Here is a 21,594-nt window from a genome sequence, read left to right as displayed (position 1 = left end):
GTTTTGGATGGGGAGAAATGCGAACCTTTGTCCCATCCAAAATCCATGAAAAACGAAAATATTTAACATTTCTTTTAGCATCATGGCAGAGCCATATATGGCTCGCGAGCCATAGGTTCCCAACCCCTGCTTTAGACTGAATATGTACAATATATGGATTGTCGAAAACGCAGTCAGCAGTTGAAATGTTTCTTTTTTTTTTTTTACAATTTATTAAAATTTTAATTACAAAATCTATAGTTTTAATAGTTGAAATGTATTCTTCAGATATTTAAACAAACTGTCAAATAGGCACTAGATTAGGGGTGGGCAAACTTTACAGAAGGGCTGGGCCAGGAGCATTTGGAGGGAGTGTTTGGGCCGGATATATTAAACCTTTAAATTAAATGTAGTGTGTGCAAACCTCATAGCACAGTGAGAACACTCCAACCCAATTTATTAACCGCCTTTCAAATGTGAAAAATGGGCCTTATCAGTTAATACATTTGTCTCAAGGAATATGCAAGATATGGCATTTACATACTATTTCGCAGGAGGAAATGGGAATAGATTAAAATAACATACGCACTGTGATTTATCAAGATTGCGTCTGTTTTTAATAAGTTTCAATCAAAGGTGCAAAGTTAAAGAAATCAACATTCAATGAAAAATGGAATCACTTTCAACATTCAAAACATATTATTACACAACGAAATAGTCAAGCTCAATAATATCTTCTTGTGTTAAACTCCGCAAAATCATGGATGGATTGTCCTGACCGTGCGCTCTACAAACTCGCCACGGAGGGGCGAGTTTGCCGTCGCCTTCATCAGAATCAGAATCAGAATCATCTTTATTGCCAAGTATGTAGGACACACAAGGAATTTGTTTCCGGTAGAACACGCTGCACTTCATGCGCAAACAGTACACGTGTATCGTTGCCAAGCACACAGACATAGGCTACCTGCAGTTGAAATTTGCATACTCGGCAGGGCATCCAATCAGAAGCCTGCTTTGTGCTTCGACTTTCCCAAGCGTTATAAGGTTGTGCATTTGCACATCATTTTCCAAAATAGATGCACAGAACCTAAGCTCAGAAGAAAGATTCAAAAGAAGCTAACAAAATATGTGACGCTACAAAACGTAAACTTACATTACAGTGTGACTGTAAAGACTTGAGAGTTATGAAGGCGCTCAGTGGCTTGTAGCAGGCAATGCATTGTGCACCATGACGGGAAACGCCAACTGGAGCAAAATCTTCAGATGCAGATATTTACCGTAAATTAAGCAAGGTATCATTTGTGGTAGGTACAGCCTTAATTAAAAAAAAAAAAAAAAAAAAAAAAAAAAAACATACTTTGCGACAATGAGATTTCTCGTCTTTCTTTATGGCCGGGCAGGCAACTTTTCAGAGTTGTCTGCCCTGTTGTCCTCTTTGTCATGATTTTCAGACACTGTTTTTACTATAATTTGGAGAAGTTCGGCGGCCGGATTAAAAGCTTAACGGGCCATATGTGGCCCGCGGACTGTAGTTTGCCCATGTCTGCGCTGGATGATTGTACTGCAAATATTACAAACAAGAAGCCCTTGATGTAGAACACCTTTGGATTTATAGGTTTTAAAGAAATCCTCTTGGCATAGCTGAGTTCTTCAAAGTATTTGAGCAGGTTCACATCAATAAACACCACAAACTACTTTTCAAAAATCGGCAGGTCCTGTGAGTTATCAGAAATCTTGAGGAAACCGAATTAACCAAAGGCAGTGTATTTAGTTCAGACAAAAGCAGCCGCGCTCAAGGCCTGGCTCTTGTCTACTTAAAAGGTATATGGAAGAAGGATGTTGAATGTTTCATGGTCATAGACTCCCAGAGTTACATATTCAAAAAAGTATGCTTGATTTAGTTTGTAGTTCTATAGACAATATCAGAAAGATCTTGTGCTGGAAAAAGCCAGATTCGCTGAACTAAAAAAAACATCTCCTAATTCCTTGCAGCTATGATGATATCTGGCTTCTCAGAAACATTTAAAGGAGAAATTATAAAAAGGAGACGTTGAGCTACAATCAACTGAGTCAGAAGGTCAGAATCATTCTTCCGGAATCCTTTCAGAAAAAGGAATTTGCCTGGGATGAGATGGGGCTCACTATTATCTACCACACTCCTCTTCAACAATGTCATCTTCATTTTCATTTTGTTGTTGCTTTTCCATTGGGCTGTGTCAACCGTAATGAATTACGAAATGTTCAGATTTGCATTTCAATTTGGTATCCTCCCTCTCAAAGTCCCTAACCAAACCACCCTCTAAATAACAATCAAGAATGGGTTATCTACTGTATTGTAAGACCAGGCTCCAATGTCACTATTGCTCCCTCTCATCATTATTATGCTCACTGCTAAATAAAAATAGCCACACACAACATGTGGATCCACAAAAGAGACTTGAAGTAGGCCTCTTAAAAACAGCCACTGCCAACAGCAGGTGATCAGCCTGCTTTAACACTTTTTGCCACACCCTGAACAAGATAATTTCATGTAATTGTGGGTAATGAGCAGACTCCAAGGATCAGAAATGATTTGCATGAACTGGATCACACGCATGCACACACACACACACACACACACACACACACACACACACACACACACACACACACACACACACACACACACACACACACACACACACACACACACACACGCACACACACACACACATACAAATACACACGCACAGGCACACACACACACACACACACACACACACACACACACACACACACACACACACACACACACACACACACACACACACATACATTTGCTTAGCTACATACTGAATTGTTGCGTTAAAGTAAACGTACTTCGCAAACATTTCACACAACTGAGAGGATCATCTTAAAATATCCCATCGCTAGATTCAAGTACTACTTACTCCTCGTTATTCATTCCAGTAAAATCAGTGAAGCAACTTTCCGAACTGGGTTCTGACCACACACTGTAAACCCGAACAGTACTACTGACTCAAAGTCATTGAGGTCAGTCAACTCAAAAGCCGATTTTTTGTTTCAAAAACTTAAACGTTTTGAGTTTTTTGAATAGTCATGCGTTTTTAATTTGCAGTAAATCAATACTTTTGAGTTCATGGCTGTCATATACTCATATATTTTGAGTAAACGGCAGAACGCTGCGTGATGACGTCACCGCAGGCGTGGTCTCACCGGGGCCTTTTTTACTTCTCGACGGCTAAAGCGTGCAGAGACCCACGAATTCAGGTGAGAAGACAAACAACATTATTTAATATTACAAGGACACAGTGTATCAATGCTGTAGTCGGTGCACAGAAAAAGGATATTTTGTTGTGTTTTTGATGACAGCAAATTGGAAAGTCAGTTTGTGGAACTTGCCGCCTTTCACAAGTTAGCAAAGATGCTAGTCCGTGGTCGTGCTTGCGACTGAGGCCTTCTCATCCACTCTTTCAGCTGCGTTGTTTTGAGCCCGGGACTTCTCCTATGTTAAGCGCTCTTCTGTGGCGATATATGTATGAATTTTTCTTAAACGTCTCTTGTCTGTTGAAAGACACAGAAGTGTTATTTAGAGAATAGTACCGCGCAGGTTTAGTTGGGCGGTGGCCGAGTAATATCTGTTGCAGGTTATGTTTGTGTCCGCGAAGGTCCGAGAGTAATCGTCAAATGGGTGTAAAATTAAGGTTTATATAAAAGGGTCACACGAAATCCTCCACACCGTGGCTGCAACGCCCAGCAGGTTAATGCTTTGAGTTAACTTTGTTTGCAAACGACAGGACCGCGTGTCAGTGTCCAGCACAAGCTATAGGCTTAAGATATCTATACACGTGCAGCGGTAGTGCTGCAGTTTTAAGAATGCACTAAGTAAATATAATGATAGCCAAAAAATGTACAGTGGATTGGAATATGTACAATTGATGCAGTTTAAATGGTTATGCATGTGTAAATTAAACATGAACTTTTTTTAAAATGTATTTTTGGCATATTCAGGATACCGAGAGAGCTGCTGGAGGCCAAGTCATCAAACTGCAAACACCTGACTGGTTTGATTGCATCATTTAATCTGGTACATTAGATTTATTAAACTTAAAAAGTTAACATGGATAAATGTGTTTTATTAAAGGATTACATTCATTGTCATGTTTTTTTCTCTTCAACCTTTCAGCCCCCGGGTGCAAATTGAGCAACACCACCATTATCGAAGGTATGTTTACATTTTTATTTATGCTATATTCTTAATTACCCGATGAATATCATACTACATTTTATTTTTTATATTGAACAGAATTTTACCTTTTTAACATATATTGGAGTATTTTACACCATTACTTGAGACTTCATTGATTGTTCTTTCTTTAATAAAAACAATCTCAAGTCTCACATTCTCCTCTGCTCTTACCAGCAACTGATGTTCATTAATCATTACAGTGATGCAGTTGTTAAATTGCAATAGGGATAGTGCGGAGGTTCCAAACTATTACAAAGGATATGCTTGGATTTGAGCTATAATAATCCGTAACTGTCTTTAATTTGGACCCACTAGAATCACACCAACTTTACTTTGCTTATCCAAACACGTACTCATTCTTGAAAAATGTTTAATGTAATTGCAGGCCTAACATGGACTGGAGATGCAAACTGTGTTCTACATCCCTGGATACTCGGGCAAAGTTATTTAGCCATTATCGTTTGCAACATTTCCAGTATTCAAGAGTCAGCCCACTGCCATGTCTCGACAGAAATTGCATTTGCACTTTTCAGTATACACAGATATACACATGAGACGCAGTCTGGCCCTTCGTGCGCTCCCATCATACCTACAAGAAGATAACTCCGAGTTCTTCAAGACATGCAATGTATGTATTACCTGACTTAACACACATGTCTATCTATGGCCACAATATATGCTATAACCTTTTACTTTATTCAGTATGTGTACGTTTGTGTGTATTTTGCAGTGGGAAGAGGATCCAGACATTGAAAACACTCCTGTCGCACTTCTCTCCGTAACAACTGACAACCTCACTAGTGCCATCTTGTTTAACCCCGACAGCATTTCTGTTGTGATAGAAGATGGCATTATTGTGAGATGTCTCCCCAGGTTGGCTGATGCACACCTCTTCTTGTTTGGTTTAATGTACGCATTGCATTTAGATTATCCAAGAAAATTAATCCGCACATTCACCTTCATTCAGAAAATACTGCTGTGTCTTGATGATAACAGACCACTCAAACCACGCTTGCTAAGTTTGAAAAATGCTTTGTTCCGCAATATTGAAGGCACCAGTGCCTCCAATATTACGGAACAGAGCAACACTCGATAAGTAACTTCATTTTTACTCTGCTTTGTATACCTGTTTGTGACTGATTTTCTATTAATACTTTGATATGTAAACTTGGATTCCACCAAAATGTCTTTTTTCGTTTCAGGAATACTGTGTTTGTTTTTAGTAAGTTTTACCTTGATTTGCACCTTATAACGAGTACATTGAAATGTATTCGGTTGTATTTATTCAAGTATATGCTTTTCAAAGAATTTATTTTTTTAACAGAACAGCAGAGTATAATTTGTTGTTTTTTTCTGTTTTGTTGTGTTTATTTCACATCTTCTGCTCAGGGGTTTATTTGTTGTTTTGGTACGTGGACATGCTGCGCATTTTGGTACTGTTATCGTTTGTTTTATCAAAGGTTGTTTTAAACCTTAATAAAAAAAATGTGAACTAAAACAGACGTGAGGTGTGTTTTTGTTTTTAGACATAGAAGGCAAATGTAAGTACAGTATACATGAATATATGTTTTCATGGAACATTATAAATTTGAGTTGGTTAAGCTTAAATACGTCTGTGTAAGCTCTCAGTCGTACAGGAGTGGTCCATCGATGAGAAGGTTTCTTCAGCCGTCATCTGTACAAAAGTGAAGGTTTCGGCCGTTTCGCCTCCTATCCAAGAGGCTTCGTCAGCGAACTAAAGTCTGACTGGTCGTATCGGCCCCATTTATAAATCCCTAATGTCCAGACATGGTGGCGCCGGACACAGCTATGATAGGTCCCTACTCTCAGGTTGTGGGGGCAGGGGACCCCTCCCTGTGACCCCACTGATTGTTCCTACATTCCTGAGTAACGACTGGCCCATTACCCCCACTCCCCCCGGTATCACCTCATCAGCATAACTACCCTCGTCAGCATTGCGAAAGTTGCCTAACCTGTTTTGCCTAAGCAGGCTATTGTATGAACGATCCAAATTGAACCTCACCCCACCAGACCGGTTTAATGAAGGATTTTGTTGTTTTATAAGAATCGCTTCTTTTACCCCCCTTTCAAACCATCTATGTTCTTTCGCTAAGATTTTAACCTCATTGTCATCAAATGAGTGGTTGCTAGCTTTTAGGTGCAAATGTACTGCCGATTGAGGCCCACTAGTATTATCCCTGCGATGTTGATAAAGTCTTTTTTTGAGAATTTGTTGAGTCTCCCCAATGTACTGCTCTTTACAATTTTCATTCTTACAATGTATGGAATAAACTACGTTACTTTGTTTTTCATTTGGTAGCCTATCTTTTGGATGCACTAATTTTTGCCTTAACGTGTTTATCGGTTTGAAATAAGTAGGAATTTTATGTTGCCAAAGGACTCTTTGTAATTTTTCAGAAACTCCTGCAATGTACGGTACTGCTAGTCCTCTCCTTTTTGAATCTTGAGAATTATTGGTTTCGTTCGCTATTCTTTCTTTCTGACATTTGTTGAATGACCACTGAGGGTACCCACAGTTAGTGAGTGCTCTCCTGATATGTTTTGACTCCTTTTCTCTACCTTCAGTGCTAGTTGGTATTAGTTTAGCCCTATGCTGGAGGGTTCTGATAACTCCTAGTTTATGTTGTAAAGGGTGGTTAGAGTCAAAAAGTAAGTATTGGTCAGTGTGCGTAGCCTTCCTAAAGACTTCTGTTTTTAGCGCTCTGTCCTCTTTATAATTACTTTACAATCCAAGAACGCTAGTTGGTTCTCTTGAATGTCCTCACGAGTAAATTTAATGTTGAAGTCTACAGAGTTGAGGTGATCTGTGAAGGATTGAATTTCTTGTTTCTTAATTATGACAAAAGTATCGTCCACATATCTAAACCAGTGTCTAGGTTTTGTCCCCGGGAAGGATGTGAGGGCCTGTTTCTCCATCTCTTCCATGTAAAGATTAGCCACTATGGGTGAAACTGGTGAGCCCATAGCACAACCATGAATTTGTTTATAAAAATTTTCCCGAAATTGAAAATACGTAGTATTAAGGGTAAATTTCAAAAATTACTTGTACTGAAACAATCTCAGCTACTGGTAAACACGCGAAAAATTAGGAATGAACAGTTTGCTAGGGAGAATTGGATCAAAAATTTGTCAGACAGAGATCTCTCAGAGACAGAAAAGGCGGTACTTACCAAAGGTTTAAATTTCTCAGTGACTCCTAAAACTATACCTACAATAGATTATATCACAGCTACTGAATCGACTATTAAAAATAACAAACTTTCGTATGCAGAGGCAGATGATCTACGCATTAAAATATCAGCTCTTCTCAGTAGTGCCAAACTTCCTCCGTCCAACATAACATTAGAAGAGAGAAAGGCGTTAACTACTCTACAAAAAGACAAAAATATTACTATTTTGCCAGCAGACAAGGGCAGATGCACAGTGCTTCTCAACACATTGGATTATGAAGACAAAATAAATAGGTTAATCAGTGATTCTAACACGTATGAGCAACTAAAAAGGGACCCTTCCAATAGATACAAGAAAGAAATGATTGACTGTCTCCAAAAGTTAGAGAAAGGAAAACATATAGACAAACAGATGTATTTTAGATTATACCCGGGAGAGGCCACGCCATGTATCTATGGCCTGCCAAAAATACATAAAGAAGGGTTCCCCCTCAGACCCATTGTTTGTAGCATTGACTCCTCTACATACAATGTTGCCAAATATTTAAAAACTATTTTAGCTCCGTTGGTTGGTAACACAGAATATCACGTAGAGAACACCACAGGGTTTGTAGAGAGGATCAAAGACCTCATATTGGAACCTGAGGAAACTTTGGCATCATATGATGTGACTTCTCTCTTTACATCTGTCCCAACCCCAGCAGCAGTCTCAGTGGTGAGGACGAGGCTGCTGGCGGATGTTTCTCTGCATGAAAGAACCAAACTTAAACCGGATCACATCTGCCAATTATTAGAAATCTGCCTTAATACTACGTATTTTCAATTTCGGGAAAAATTTTATAAACAAATTCATGGTTGTGCAATGGGCTCACCAGTTTCACCCATAGTGGCTAATCTTTACATGGAAGAGATGGAGAAACAGGCCCTCACATCCTTCCCGGGGACAAAACCTAGACACTGGTTTAGATATGTGGACGATACTTTTGTCATAATTAAGAAACAAGAAATTCAATCCTTCACAGATCACCTCAACTCTGTAGACTTCAACATTAAATTTACTCGTGAGGACATTCAAGAGAACCAACTAGCCTTCTTGGATTGTAAAGTAATTATAAAGAGGACAGAGCGCTAAAAACAGAAGTCTTTAGGAAGGCTACGCACACTGACCAATACTTACTTTTTGACTCTAACCACCCTTTACAACATAAACTAGGAGTTATCAGAACCCTCCAGCATAGGGCTAAACTAATACCAACTAGCACTGAAGGTAGAGAAAAGGAGTCAAAACATATCAGGAGAGCACTCACTAACTGTGGGTACCCTCAGTGGTCATTCAACAAATGTCAGAAAGAAAGAATAGCGAACGAAACCAATAATTCTCAAGATTCAAAAAGGAGAGGAGTAGCAGTACCGTACATTGCAGGAGTTTCTGAAAAATTACAAAGAGTCCTTTGGCAACATAAAATTCCTACTTATTTCAAACCGATAAACACGTTAAGGCAAAAATTAGTGCATCCAAAAGATAGGCTACCAAATGAAAAACAAAGTAATGTAGTTTATTCCATATATTGTAAGAATGAAAATTGTAAAGAGCAGTACATTGGGGAGACTCAACAAATTCTCAAAAAAAACACTTTATCAACATCGCAGGGATAATACTAGTGGGCCTCAATCGGCAGTACATTTGCACCTAAAAGCTAGCAACCACTCATTTGATGACAATGAGGTTAAAATCTTAGCGAAAGAACATAGATGGTTTGAAAGGGGGGTGAAAGAAGCGATTCTTATAAAACAACAAAATCCTTCATTAAACCGGTCTGGTGGGGTGAGGTTCAATTTGGATCGTTCATACAATAGCCTGCTTAGGCAAAACAGGTTAGGCAACTTTCGCAATGCTGATGAGGGTCGTTATGCTGATGAGGTGATACCGGGGGGGGGGGGGGGGGGTAATAGGCCAGTCGTTAGTCAGGAATGTAGGAACAATCAGTGGGGCCACAGGGAGGGGTCCCCTGCCCCCCCCCCCCAACCTGAGAGTAGGGACCTATCATAGCTGTGTCCGGCGCCACCATGTCTGGACATTAGGGATATATAAATGGGGCCGATACGACCAGTCAGACTTTAGTTCGCTGACGAAGCCTCTTGGATAGGAGGCGAAACGTCCGAAACCTTCACTTTTGTCCAGATGACGGCTGAAGAAACCTTCTCATCGATTAAGCTTAAATATGAAACCTAATTTTAATTTAAAAATTAAGAAAACATTAGAGTAAACTGAAAGTACATCTTTTAAGTTCAGGCAAACTCATAACATTTATGTCCAAACAAACTCATAACATTTAAGCTCAATCAAACTCATAAATTTTAAGTTCAGACAAACTCATAAAATTTATTTACACTACTCAAACATTTTGAGTAAACTACTTGAACATTTTGAGTTAACTCTACTCAAACATTTTGAGTAATCTGTACTAAAAAATTTTGAGTTAACTGTACTCAAACATTTTGAGTTAACTCTACTCAAACATTTTGAGTTAACTCTACTCAAACATTTTGAGTAAACTGTACTCAAAAATGTTGACGTAATCAGTTGCCATATAACTTTTGAGTACTTTGAACTTGTTGGGTTTTACAGTGCATAGGGAAGGACATCTGAATCTGTATAACACACTGTAAAACCCAACAAGTTGAAAGTACTCAAAATGTTTATGGCAACTGATTACGTCAAAATTTTTGAGTACAGTTTACTCAAAAATTTTGAGTACAGTTTACTCCAAATTTTTGAGTAGTTTACTCCAAATTTTTGAGTAGTGGAAATAAATGTTATGAGTTTGACTGAACTTAAATGTTATGAGTTTGAATGAACTTAAAAGATGTACTTTCAGTTTACTCTAATGTTTTCTTATCTTAATTTTTAAGTTAAAATTAGGTTTCATATTTAAGCGCAACCAACTCAAATTTATGTTACCTGAAAAAATATATTCATGTATACTGTACTTACATTTGCCTTCTATGTCTAAAAACAAAAACCCACCTCACATGTCTGTTTTAGTGCACATTTTTTTATGAAGGTTTAAAACAACCTTTGATAAAACATTCATGATAACACATACCAAGCAGTTCTTTTTTAGTAATTAACACAACATCGTGATAAATATGTGAAATAAACACAACAACAAAACAAAACAGAAAAAAAACAAATTATATTGTGCTGTTCTGTTAAAAAAATAAATTCTCTGACAAGCATATACTTGAATAAATACAAGAGAATACATTTCAATGTACTCGTCATAAGGTGCAAATCAAAGTAAAACTTACTAAAAACAAACAGTATTCATGAAATGAAAAAAGACATTTTGGTGAAATCCAGGTTTACACATCAAATTATGAATAGAAAATCAGTCACAAACAGTACATCAATGTTTAGGTATACAAAGCAGAGTAAAACTATGAAATTACTTATCCAGTGTTGCTTTGTTCCGTAGTATTGGAGGCACTGGTGCCTTCAATATTGCGGAACAAAGCATTTTTTAAACTTAGCAGGCGTGGTTTGAGTGGTCTGTTATCATCAAGACACAGCAGTGTTTTCTGAATGAAGGTGAATGTGTGGATTAATTTTTTGGGAGAATCTAAATGCAGTGCATACATTAAACCAAAAAAGAGGAGGTGTGTATCAGCCAACCTGGGGAGACATCTCACAATAATGCCATCTTCTATCACAACAGAAATGCTGTTGGGGTTAAACAAGATGGCGCTAGTTGTCAGTTGTCACGGAGAGAAGTGTGACAGGAATGTTTTCAATGTCTAGATCCTCTTCCCACTGCAAAATACATGAATAGACATTTGTGTTAAGTCAGGCAATACATACATTGCATGTTTTGAAGAACTGTGAGTCATCTTCTCATAGGTATGCATGGAGAGCACGAAGGGCCAGACTGCGTCTCGTGTATATCAGGCTGTTTTTTATCAAAAGCAAGAGGAGATAAAAAGCAAAGTTTTAATTTGGGGAAAGCGACAGGAGTTTAACATGGCTGTACTTTCTTCAGCATCTCAAACCCAAGACAGTGGCCTATGGAGACCTATGGAGAATTAAGTTTAGGTAAAATTCTGTTCAATATAAAAAATACATACATGTATTATTTTTAATATGATTCGGGGAATTAATCATGTAGCATTAATAAAAATGTAAACATACCTTAGATAATGGCGGTGTTACTCAATTTCCACCCTGGGGCTAAAAGGTTGAATAGAAAACACAGACAACAAATGTAATCATTTAATTTAATAAAACACCTTGATCCATGTTTACTTTTTAAATTGAATAAATAATCTAATTTACCAGATTAAATGATGCCATCAAGACAGTCAGGTGTTTGCAGTTTGAAAAATGGTGTTTGCAGTTTCAAAAATACATTTAAAAATGTTTATGTTTACACATGAATGACCATTTAAAACTACACCAATTGTACAGAATGATATTTCATTTGGCTAGCATTCTATTTACTTAGTGCCTTCTTAAAACGGCAGCACAACTGTTGCACGTTGAATTAGCATGACTTATTGTGCTGCCGTTTAAAACAAAGTTAACTCAAAGCACCAACCTGCTGGCGTTGCAGCATCTGTGTGGTGGATTTCGGGTGACCCTTATAACTTTTGAAGTTCATATAAAACCTAATTTGACTATTATTCTCGAACCTTCGCGGACACAAACATAACTCGCAACACCCCGTGATAGATATTACTCCACCACCGCCCAAACAAACCTTCGCGATACAATTCTCCTAATAACCCTGTTGTGTCTTTCAACAAACAAGAGACGTTTAAGAAACATTCCTACTTACCACAGAAGAGCTCGTAACATTAGGAGAAGTCCTTGGCTCGAGCGGCGGATATAATGCCCCAAACGGACTTTCCAAAATATTCCTTTCCTGTGGAGCGACTACAGCATTGACACACTGGGTCCTTGTAGTATACATATATAGTATATTAAATACGATTGTTTGTCTTTCCACCCTAATTTAAAATAAATAATCCGTCGGTGTCTGCCAGATTCAGCCGTTGAGAATTCAAATGGCGTCCAATGAGAGCACGCAGTGACGTCATCACGCAGCTTCCTGCCGTGAACTCAAAATGTTTGAGTAAACGATTGCCATGAACTCAAAAGTATTGATCGACTGCAAATTAAAAACGCAGGACTCATTCAAAAACTCAAAACGTTTGAGTTTTTGAAACAAAAAATCGGCTTTTGAGTTGACTGACCTCAATGACTTTAAGTCAGTAGTACTGTTCGGGTTTACAGTGCATGTGTGAATTTAATGATGCATGGGTCATTTAATCTCCTCATATGAAAGGTCTAGCATCCTGGTGAAGGTCATGTCCTTCTGATTTCAGATGACCACAGCTGTTCATTAAAATAATTAAAATTAATAAACTAATTAATAATCTATCACAATCAGAATCAGAATCAGAATACCTTTATTCGTCCCGCAATGGGGAAATTTGCATTATCCTATAAACCTAAGCATTTGATTATCTAAAAAACAGTGTAACTCATTTCGAGAAATAGATAACTATATTGTGTGAAAACAGTGTCAAATGTCTTCCCATTTGAAAGATAAACAGAGCTTGTGTGAAGAAGAGAATGACGACTGCTCTGGTGCTTCATCTCGGCCATTGGTCGCTCAGCGTGTTTGGAGGTCCATGGGGCTGAAGGACGGCCGGGATGCTTGGCTTGTTCGTGGTGATTGGATGGTCTGTCTGAGGCGGAGATGAGCTACTTTTGAATGACCAGCAGACACCACTGGTTGACCACCATTGGCAATACATTAATTTATTTGCCTCTCTGTACGAATGTGAGGAACAGTGATCTAATATCAAAATCTAATTTACAACAGATTCTTTTCTTACAGACAGTGGCTTCTTTAGGTGTTCAATTACCTTAAATGTTTCGGCATATACTTACGCCTTTGTCAATTACCTTTGTCAGACGAAGGCGGAATGTAGTGTGTGGAGAGGTGGCGGTGGTGTTCCTGACTGGGTTATTCAACAAGATCTTAGATGGTGAACAGATGCCTGAAGAATGGAGACGAAGTGTACTCGTGCCCATTTTTAAGAACAAAGGAGATGTGCAGAGTTGTACTAATTACAGAGGAATAAAGTTGATGAGCCATACAATGAAACTCTGGGAAAGAGTAGTTGAAGCTAGACGAAGAGCAGAAGTGAACATTTGTGAGCAGCAGTATGGCTTCATGCCAAAAAAAGAGTACGACAGATGCAATGTTTGCTTTAAGAATGATGATAGAGAAGTACAGAGAAGGTCAGAAGGAATTGCATTGTGTCTTTCTAGATCTGGAGAAAGCGTATGACAGGGTGCCCAGAGAAGAGCTGTGGCATTGCATGAGGAAGTCTGGAGTGACGGAAAAGTAGGTTAGAGCGGTGTAAGACATGTATCATGACTGTAAGACAGTTGTGAGGTGTGCTGTCGGTATGACTGAGGAATTCAAGGTGGAGGTGGGACTCCACCAGGGGTCAGCTTTGAGCCCCTTCTTGTTTGCTATGGTGATGGACAGGCTGACAGACAATGCTAGACAAGAATCTCCTTGGACCATGATGTTTGCAGATGACATTGTGATCTGTAGCGAGAACAGGGAACAGGTGGCAGAGAAACTAGAACTGTGGAGATATCCCCTGGAAAGGAGAGGAATGAATATCAGTCGCAGCAAGACGGAATATATGTGTGTGAATGAGAGGAATCCAAGTGCAAGAGTGATGCTACAGGGAGAAGAGATAAAGAAGGTGGAGGATTTTAAGTACTTGGGCCAACTGTCCAGGGCAATGGAGAGTGTGGAAAAGAGGTGAAGAAATGTGTCCAGGCAGGCTGGAGCGGCTGGAGAAAAATGTTAGGTGTGATGTGTGATCGAAGGGTTTCAGCTAGGATGAAAGGAAAAGTGTATAAAACCGTGGTGAGACCAGCCATGATGTTTGGACTGGAGACAGTGCCACTGAAGAAAAGACAGGAAGCAGAGCTGAAGGTAGCAGAGCTGAAGATGTTGAGGTTTTCTTTGGGAGGTTGGATAGGATCAGGAATGAGTACATTAGAGGCACAACTCATATTAGAGGCTTTGGAGAGAAAGTCAGAGAGGCCAGACTGAGATGGTTTGGACATGTCCAGAGGAGAGAGAGTGACCATATCGGGAGAAGGATGCTGAGTCTTGAACTGCCAGGCAGGAGACCGAGAGGAAGCCCGAAGAGGAGGTTTATGGATGTGGTCAAAGAGGACATGAAGGTAGCTGGTGTGAGAGAAGAGGATGCACAAAACCGGGATAGATGGGGGACATTGATTCGCTGTGGCGAGCCCTGAGGGCAAAAGCCGAAAGGAAAAGAAGAAGAAAGAAGACAAACCTCATAGCACAGTAAGAACACTACAACCCAATTTATTAACTGTCTTTCAAATGTGAAAAATATCCCTGATCAATTAATAAATTTGTCTCAAGGAATATGCAAGATGTGGCATTTACAGACTATTTCACAGATACTGGGAGGAGGAAATGGAAATAGATTAAAATAACATATGCACTGTGATTTATCAAGATTGTGTCTGTTTTTAATAAGTTTCAATCGAAGGGGCAAAGTTAAGAAATCAACATTTATTGAAAAATGGAATCACTTTCAACATTCAAAACTTATTATTACACAACGAAATATTCAAGTTCAATAATACCTACTTGTGTTAAATTCCGCAAAATCATGGATGGATTGTCCTGACCGCGCGCTCTACAAACTCGCCACGGAGGCCCTCACCTTCACGCGCAAACAGTACACGTGTACCGTCGCCAAGTACACAGACATAGGCTACCTGCAGTTGAAATTTGCATACTCGGCACGGCAGCCAATCAGAAGTCTGCTTCTTTCTTCCGGACTTTCGCAAGCGTTATAGGGTTGTGCATTTGCACAACCTTATCATTTTCCAAAATAGATCCACAGAACCTCAGCCCAGAAGAAAGATTCAAAAGAAGCTCACAACATATGTGACGCTACAAAACGTAAATTTATATCAAACCGTGACTGTAAAGTGTACGTGAGAGTTATGAAAGGGGCTTAGTGGCTCGTAGCAAGCAATGCAAACATTGCATTGTGCACCATGGTGACAAATGACTACTGCAGCAAAATCTGCAGCCTTGGGCATTTACCGTAAATTAAGCAAGGTAACATTAGTGGTAGGTACAGCCTTAATTCATATAAAAAAAACTTAATACAGTAAAGTCTCGTTATATCGATATCGGTTATATCGATAGTACTGCTTATTACGATACTATTTCTATGAACGCAAGGAGAAAATTTACATGCCGCAGGATTGGATATATCGATAGTCCGGTTATATCGATATTTTTTCCGACTCCCGAGAATATCGATATAACGAGACTTTACTGTACTTTGTGTTTGTTTTTTTTGCGACTGCTGGTTTTATCGTGTTTCAAGTTGTAAAAAGCGGGGCAGTTAACTTTTCAGAGTTGTCTGCCCTTTTGTCCGCTACCTTTTTGTCACGAGTTTCAGGCACTGGTTTTACTATAATTTGGACAAATTCGGCGGGCCGGATTAAAAAGCCTAACAGGCCGTATGTGGCCCGCGGGCCGTAGTTTGCTGATGCCTGGTATAGCCTATCCCAGCTGTCTTCGGGTGATACAGTACTCTGAACTGTTTGCCAGCCAGTAGCAGTCGATATAACATATATTTACTGTACATCTTACATGTGTATAGCACAACAGAAAGTATTTCAGACATCTTTACGTACACTATTTATTTAGAGCCAAGATGCTCACATATTAATTGAAAACATTTGAACCCCTCATGAGCAAGCAATATGCTAGACGGCGAGGCAAACAACAGCAACACTTTTTGGGAGTTTTTCTTTACTTGTGAGCATCAAATTATTTATTTCGGCCACAATTTTGGCTTGCCACACAATGCAAAACATATCAAGACGCCCAACAATATGAAAAACTCACATGATGGGGCATTTGTAAGTACCACTATGCACACAATGAGAAGAGCTTTTGAATATACCGGTCATAAAAATACAAAAAAATTCAATGGAAGCTTATATAGGCCAAAACCAGACTACATTGGTTTCAAAGCAGGTATGCAGTAACTCAAAAGGGTTAAAGTCTAGGACATTGTCTTTTATATCGGAAACAAAAGGCTAAAGTCTCAGGCAACCGACATTTCGACCTAATCGTTAATCGCCTCATTTCTCTGACCCACAGGAAAGAATTACAGTGCCTGTTAAGTGAGCATAATGAATGCCATAAAGCAAGCCTATAAAAACGACTTTTGAACCGCCTCTGGCTGTGAGCGTGAGCGGGTCTAAGCGCAGACGTTATTTGGAACATACCCGCGTACCCCAGAATTGCTGATGGAGAAGCAAGGCGGGGGGAGCTTCACATCATTAATGAGTGCTAATATTTCAAAGGACGCAGGGCCTCAACACTGACCGTTATATTAAAAATCAAACGGTGTGACCTTGTTAAGATGAATGCCTAGCTGTTCTGTCCCCCAGAGCAGCTCAGCTAGACTGTATTAAAGGTAGATCTGTGCTGGTAAAGACATCAGCTGTGGCTGCAGATATACAGGGTGCATCGGGAGCATTACGAGTGGCATTTAATTAAAGAAAAGTAAGCTGTGGGATTTTATAGACTGTCTGGGGGATTGCTATAGCTAGTAAGTGGAAATGAAAGATCCTTGAAAGGCAGTATAAATCTAATACAGTGCTAACCTCACCTTCCTATCATTGTAAAAGTCATAGCGAGGACACTTGTCAGCAGCAACATTACTTTCTACTCTTGTTAAATTTGCACTGTAATTGAGTCGCATATGCAAGAAGGTGCATTTTTTTCAAGTTTAAAAAAATGCCTTTTCAATTTGAAAAAGAACACCCAATGGCAGTTTGAGCTTGTTATCCACTTTGACAGAGCATCAGTCCAAGTCACACTTGTGATTTCTAGGCAAGCAATTAGCACAAAATGACAACGATAACTGTGGGACACCGGCACCTTGCTACCTTTGTGTGCTTTTTTGTTCGCAAAACCTGACAAGAGATTTAATTTCACATAAAGCTACAATGTGACACAATTCTAATTTGAACCAACTGAACCAACATACCACAAGTCGTGCTTGGGACAGATTTGTAGGTGCATACTTATGCGATAAGAAGCAGAAAGAACAATGATTAAAATGTGTTTCTCATCTCTCTCTAAATTACAAAAAAAGGAAGAGTCTGTGGTCAGAGATAATTTATAAACAACAACATTTCAGTGCTGTCTGGCTAGACCTGACTCACTTTCCTGTGCTGCCAATTAATGATGTGACAAGACTACTTTTGGAATCCATTATGAACTCACGATTTTTCAAGACTAAATCATTGGATGACATGATGCTCATCTGTTAGAGTTCTGCTGAGCCATTTGAACATGAGATGACCTGTACAACTGTGATGCAGTACATGTGGAAAAAAAATGCATCAGATATTGCATCCTCATCCATCGCAGGCCATCAACGATTAGAAGTTAAAGTAAAGGACACCTCTTTAAAGGACAACCGACACCATTTTTGTTTCCTAACTGACGTTTTAAAAACACGTTTTATAGCATCTAAAATACCCAAAACATGCAGGCTAATATTTTTAGTCAAATGCAAAACACCAATAAAAATGACTTAAACTGTCCCAAAACTGTCACAAAATGAGCTCGGAACTGGGCAGATTGAGAAAGTCCCACCCCCTTGTAGAAGAAAGATGAAAAAGAAGAATGAAGATGTAGGTCCAGTTTATCTGGCTTTCAAAATCGTGATCCACGTATTCCAGCTTTGGCCATGAGGGTAATGTCCAGTCGTGGATTAGAAGACATTTACAAGGCTCCAGAAACTTCTGTAATCATCATTAGGAGTACATTAGTGAAAATCTGAAATGAAAGTCAACACACACACACACACACACACACACACACACACACACACACACACACACACACACACACACACACACACACACACACACACGCACGCACGCACGCACACACACACACACACACACACACACACACACACACACACACACACACACACACACACACACACGCACACACACACACACACACACACACACACACACACACACACACACACACACACACATGTGCCCGCACACACACACACACACACACACACACACACACACACACACACACACACACACACACACACACACACACACGCACGCACGTTCACCCCACCCCACACACACACACAAACGTGCGCACACATGAGCACTCAAGCATACAACCGAGCAGAAATGCACACATATGCTAATTGAACAGTGTAATTGACTGGTTTTCACAGTCAATATTCGCATCTCTCTTGCGCTTAACCGTTCACAATCATTTTTTTAGACAAAAAGCTGATCGCCATAGGCACAATGGTATAATAATGCTATTTAAAGCAATTCTGACGTTTGCACACCGGGTACTTTATGGAGGCAAGGTTGTGTAGTGGCTACTTCACGTAAAAGCCAAGACCAAATGATTTTCAGCCAGGGTGTTCAAAATGGTTTTGCAGTTTCTGTCAGAGACTTTTTTTGAAATCTGTGAAATGTCTTCTTTTACAGCCCCAATTTAATAATACCACTCTGAGTGCAACTGTTCATACTTCCAAAGCGTATACATGTACTCTAAGTTGTGACAAAAGGCTTAAAGTTTTAATTACACAATTAGAAAAGGGCACACAAACATCCAATAAAAAGTGAACATGCCTCATTGTCTACTTTGTCACCACTATGAGTCAAAAACAATCATGAGGTACTTCTCACTCAAAGTTAGCAAGGAAAATGATTGAGACCGTTGAGCTAATAGAACATCAATTGAAATATGTGTGAAATTGTTTATATGGTGTTCAGTGTGGCGTTTCGCGATGAAAATTCGATGAAATTTATGGGAAACAAAATCCAAGGTGTACATAATAATCATGTTTCATATTGGTGGTGTGCAGGTGTGCATGCATACTGAAAATGATACATTGAATTTTGTCATTAGATAGATGGCTGTGACAGTTAAGCTGACTGAAAATGACAAAATAAAAAAACTTTCCACTTGCTTTGGCTTCCATTTCCATGAATGACCCTCTTGCCATTCCAACAACACAACCTACTGCAACGTTATGGTATGGCTTTTATTTGCATTTCCAAATACGTATTATACATGAGGCATTGCTGCTGTGTGTCCGCACGGAATGAACCACTGTTGACTTGACTGGTAGTCCAGTAAGGTCAGTGAGATTTGGGGAAAAAACAACAACAACAAAAATAAATAAAACTGAGAAACAACTCTGGTGTTCCTTTGAAAAGAAGCCCAAAAGTGCTCTGTGTGTCATTGATCATAACGCACTCCTGATATATTACCTAAAACCAATAGAAGGTTTATGAGAAAAAAATACTGTATAGATATAAACTGCAAGGTGTTAGTGAATTGTAAGACATATGGTAACTATTTTACATACAATAATTGTATCTTTCACAATCATGACCATAAAAACTTGATTGAAGCCATCCATCCATCCATTTTCAGTACCGCTTATTCCTCATTAGGGTCGCGGGGGGTGCTGGAGCCTATCTCAGCTGTCTTCGGGCACGAGGCGGGGTACACCCTGAATTGGTTGCCAGCCAATCGCAGGGCACACAAAGACGTACAACAGTCACTCTCACACTCACACCTAGGGACGATTTGGAGTGGTCAATCTACCTGCCATGCATGTTTTTGGAGTGTGGGAGGAAACCGGAGGACCCGGAGAAAACCCACGCGGGCCTGAGGAGAACATGCAAACTCCACACAGTTGAGGCCGGACCGGGACGCGAATCGTCGACCTCTGCACTGTGAAGCCGGTGTGCTAACCATTCGACAACTGGGCCGCCGATTGACGCCATTGAAGTCAAAAACAGATTGAAACAATGATATTTTCCAAACAAGCTTGGAAAATCACTAATCTAACACAAAGTCAAATCTACTCCTATTTGAAATGTGAACGTGTTGACAGATAATAAACAAGTAGAAAGAAAAACAGCAACAACCTGCGAGCGTTGTCACAAGTGGTCACAACATAGACAGGGTAGGAGGTTGGAGCAGTTCTGGGGAAGGAAGGAGAGAGGCGAGGGGGTGGCTGCCATCTCTCACCTGCCCAGTGGCAGTAGCCGAACGGTCTTCGCCTAGACCTGTCATGTGGAAACTTTGCTGTTTAGAGTTGACAGCCACCCACGGACTCACATAGTGCGGATTACGCCTTTTTACACGCACGTACATGCGCAGACTAGGTGGTGAGTGGGTACTGTTTGACACTTGCATGTTTGACACTTCCACATCCACTGATTGTTGTGGCTTCCGCAGGCTTTTTACATTGATGTGTCCCTCACTCCCCTTTTAGAGGATGAAGACTCTTTGTGTTCATGTTTTATTCAGCTGCTGGTGTAGATGCTTGAAAACATATTTTACTATACCCACTACTGTTATTTTTGCTACTGTGGTGGATATGATTAAGTAAAAGTGTTGAATATAACTTTCCTACTACTGTAAACTCAGCAGCAAGAGCATTAGTCACACCCACATAAATGTATTGCATGTACTTAACTTCAGTACAACATCGTGTGTGTGTGTGTGTGTGTGTGTGTGTGTGTGTGTGTGTGTGTGTGTGTGTGTGTGTGTGTGTGTGTGTGTGTGTGTGTAGTAAATAATTATTTATATTTTACAAATAGTTATTAGCCCTCCAGGATCTGCCCGTGTAGTGCACAGGTGTGATCTCTGGAAAAAGCTAAGATACAAAAAGGGGATGATGTAGTGCACATCTTCCCATCAGCATCCAGCCTCTACCTGACTGGCATACACACATTTATTCACACTGCGGTAATTGCCGCGGCAGCTCATTTGAGCTTGTCATTTCTCCCGATAAGACGGCGGTATTAAAAATGACAAAAGACGGAAACACACAGTGTCATGCACATTACACTTCTGCAAAAGGGAGTAATTGCATTTTCTTCAAAGAGGCAAAGTGTGACACTATTTCCTGAAGTTACTATAACTCACCGTTGTGCTAGAGAAAATATATGCAAAATAGTGTGCATCACTGCAATCCTAAAATAATAAAAAC

At 39.6% G+C, this 21,594-nt stretch overlaps 1 protein-coding gene and 1 long non-coding RNA gene across 14 annotated transcripts in view; one reads left to right on the top strand and one right to left on the bottom strand.

Moving 5' to 3' along the window:
* Positions 1-21,594, bottom strand: part of fbrsl1 (fibrosin like 1) — a 476,317-nt gene that overhangs the window by 237,230 nt on the left and 217,493 nt on the right. The gene's annotated exons all lie outside the window — the stretch shown is intronic.
* On the top strand, positions 3,280-5,600 carry LOC148899496 (uncharacterized). The gene is made up of 5 exons (XR_016114867.1): positions 3,280-4,066; positions 4,166-4,204; positions 4,614-4,665; positions 4,762-4,856; positions 4,959-5,600. It is a non-coding gene; the product is annotated as an uncharacterized LOC148899496 (long non-coding RNA).

This window comes from Hippocampus bargibanti, linkage group LG04, assembly GCF_051943395.1.
Source record: "Hippocampus bargibanti isolate YZ-2025 linkage group LG04, ASM5194339v1, whole genome shotgun sequence".
NCBI classification, from domain to species: Eukaryota; Metazoa; Chordata; class Actinopteri; order Syngnathiformes; family Syngnathidae; genus Hippocampus; species Hippocampus bargibanti.
Note: the sequence above shows the minus strand (reverse complement) of the source record. Positions and strands in the feature narration are given on the sequence as shown.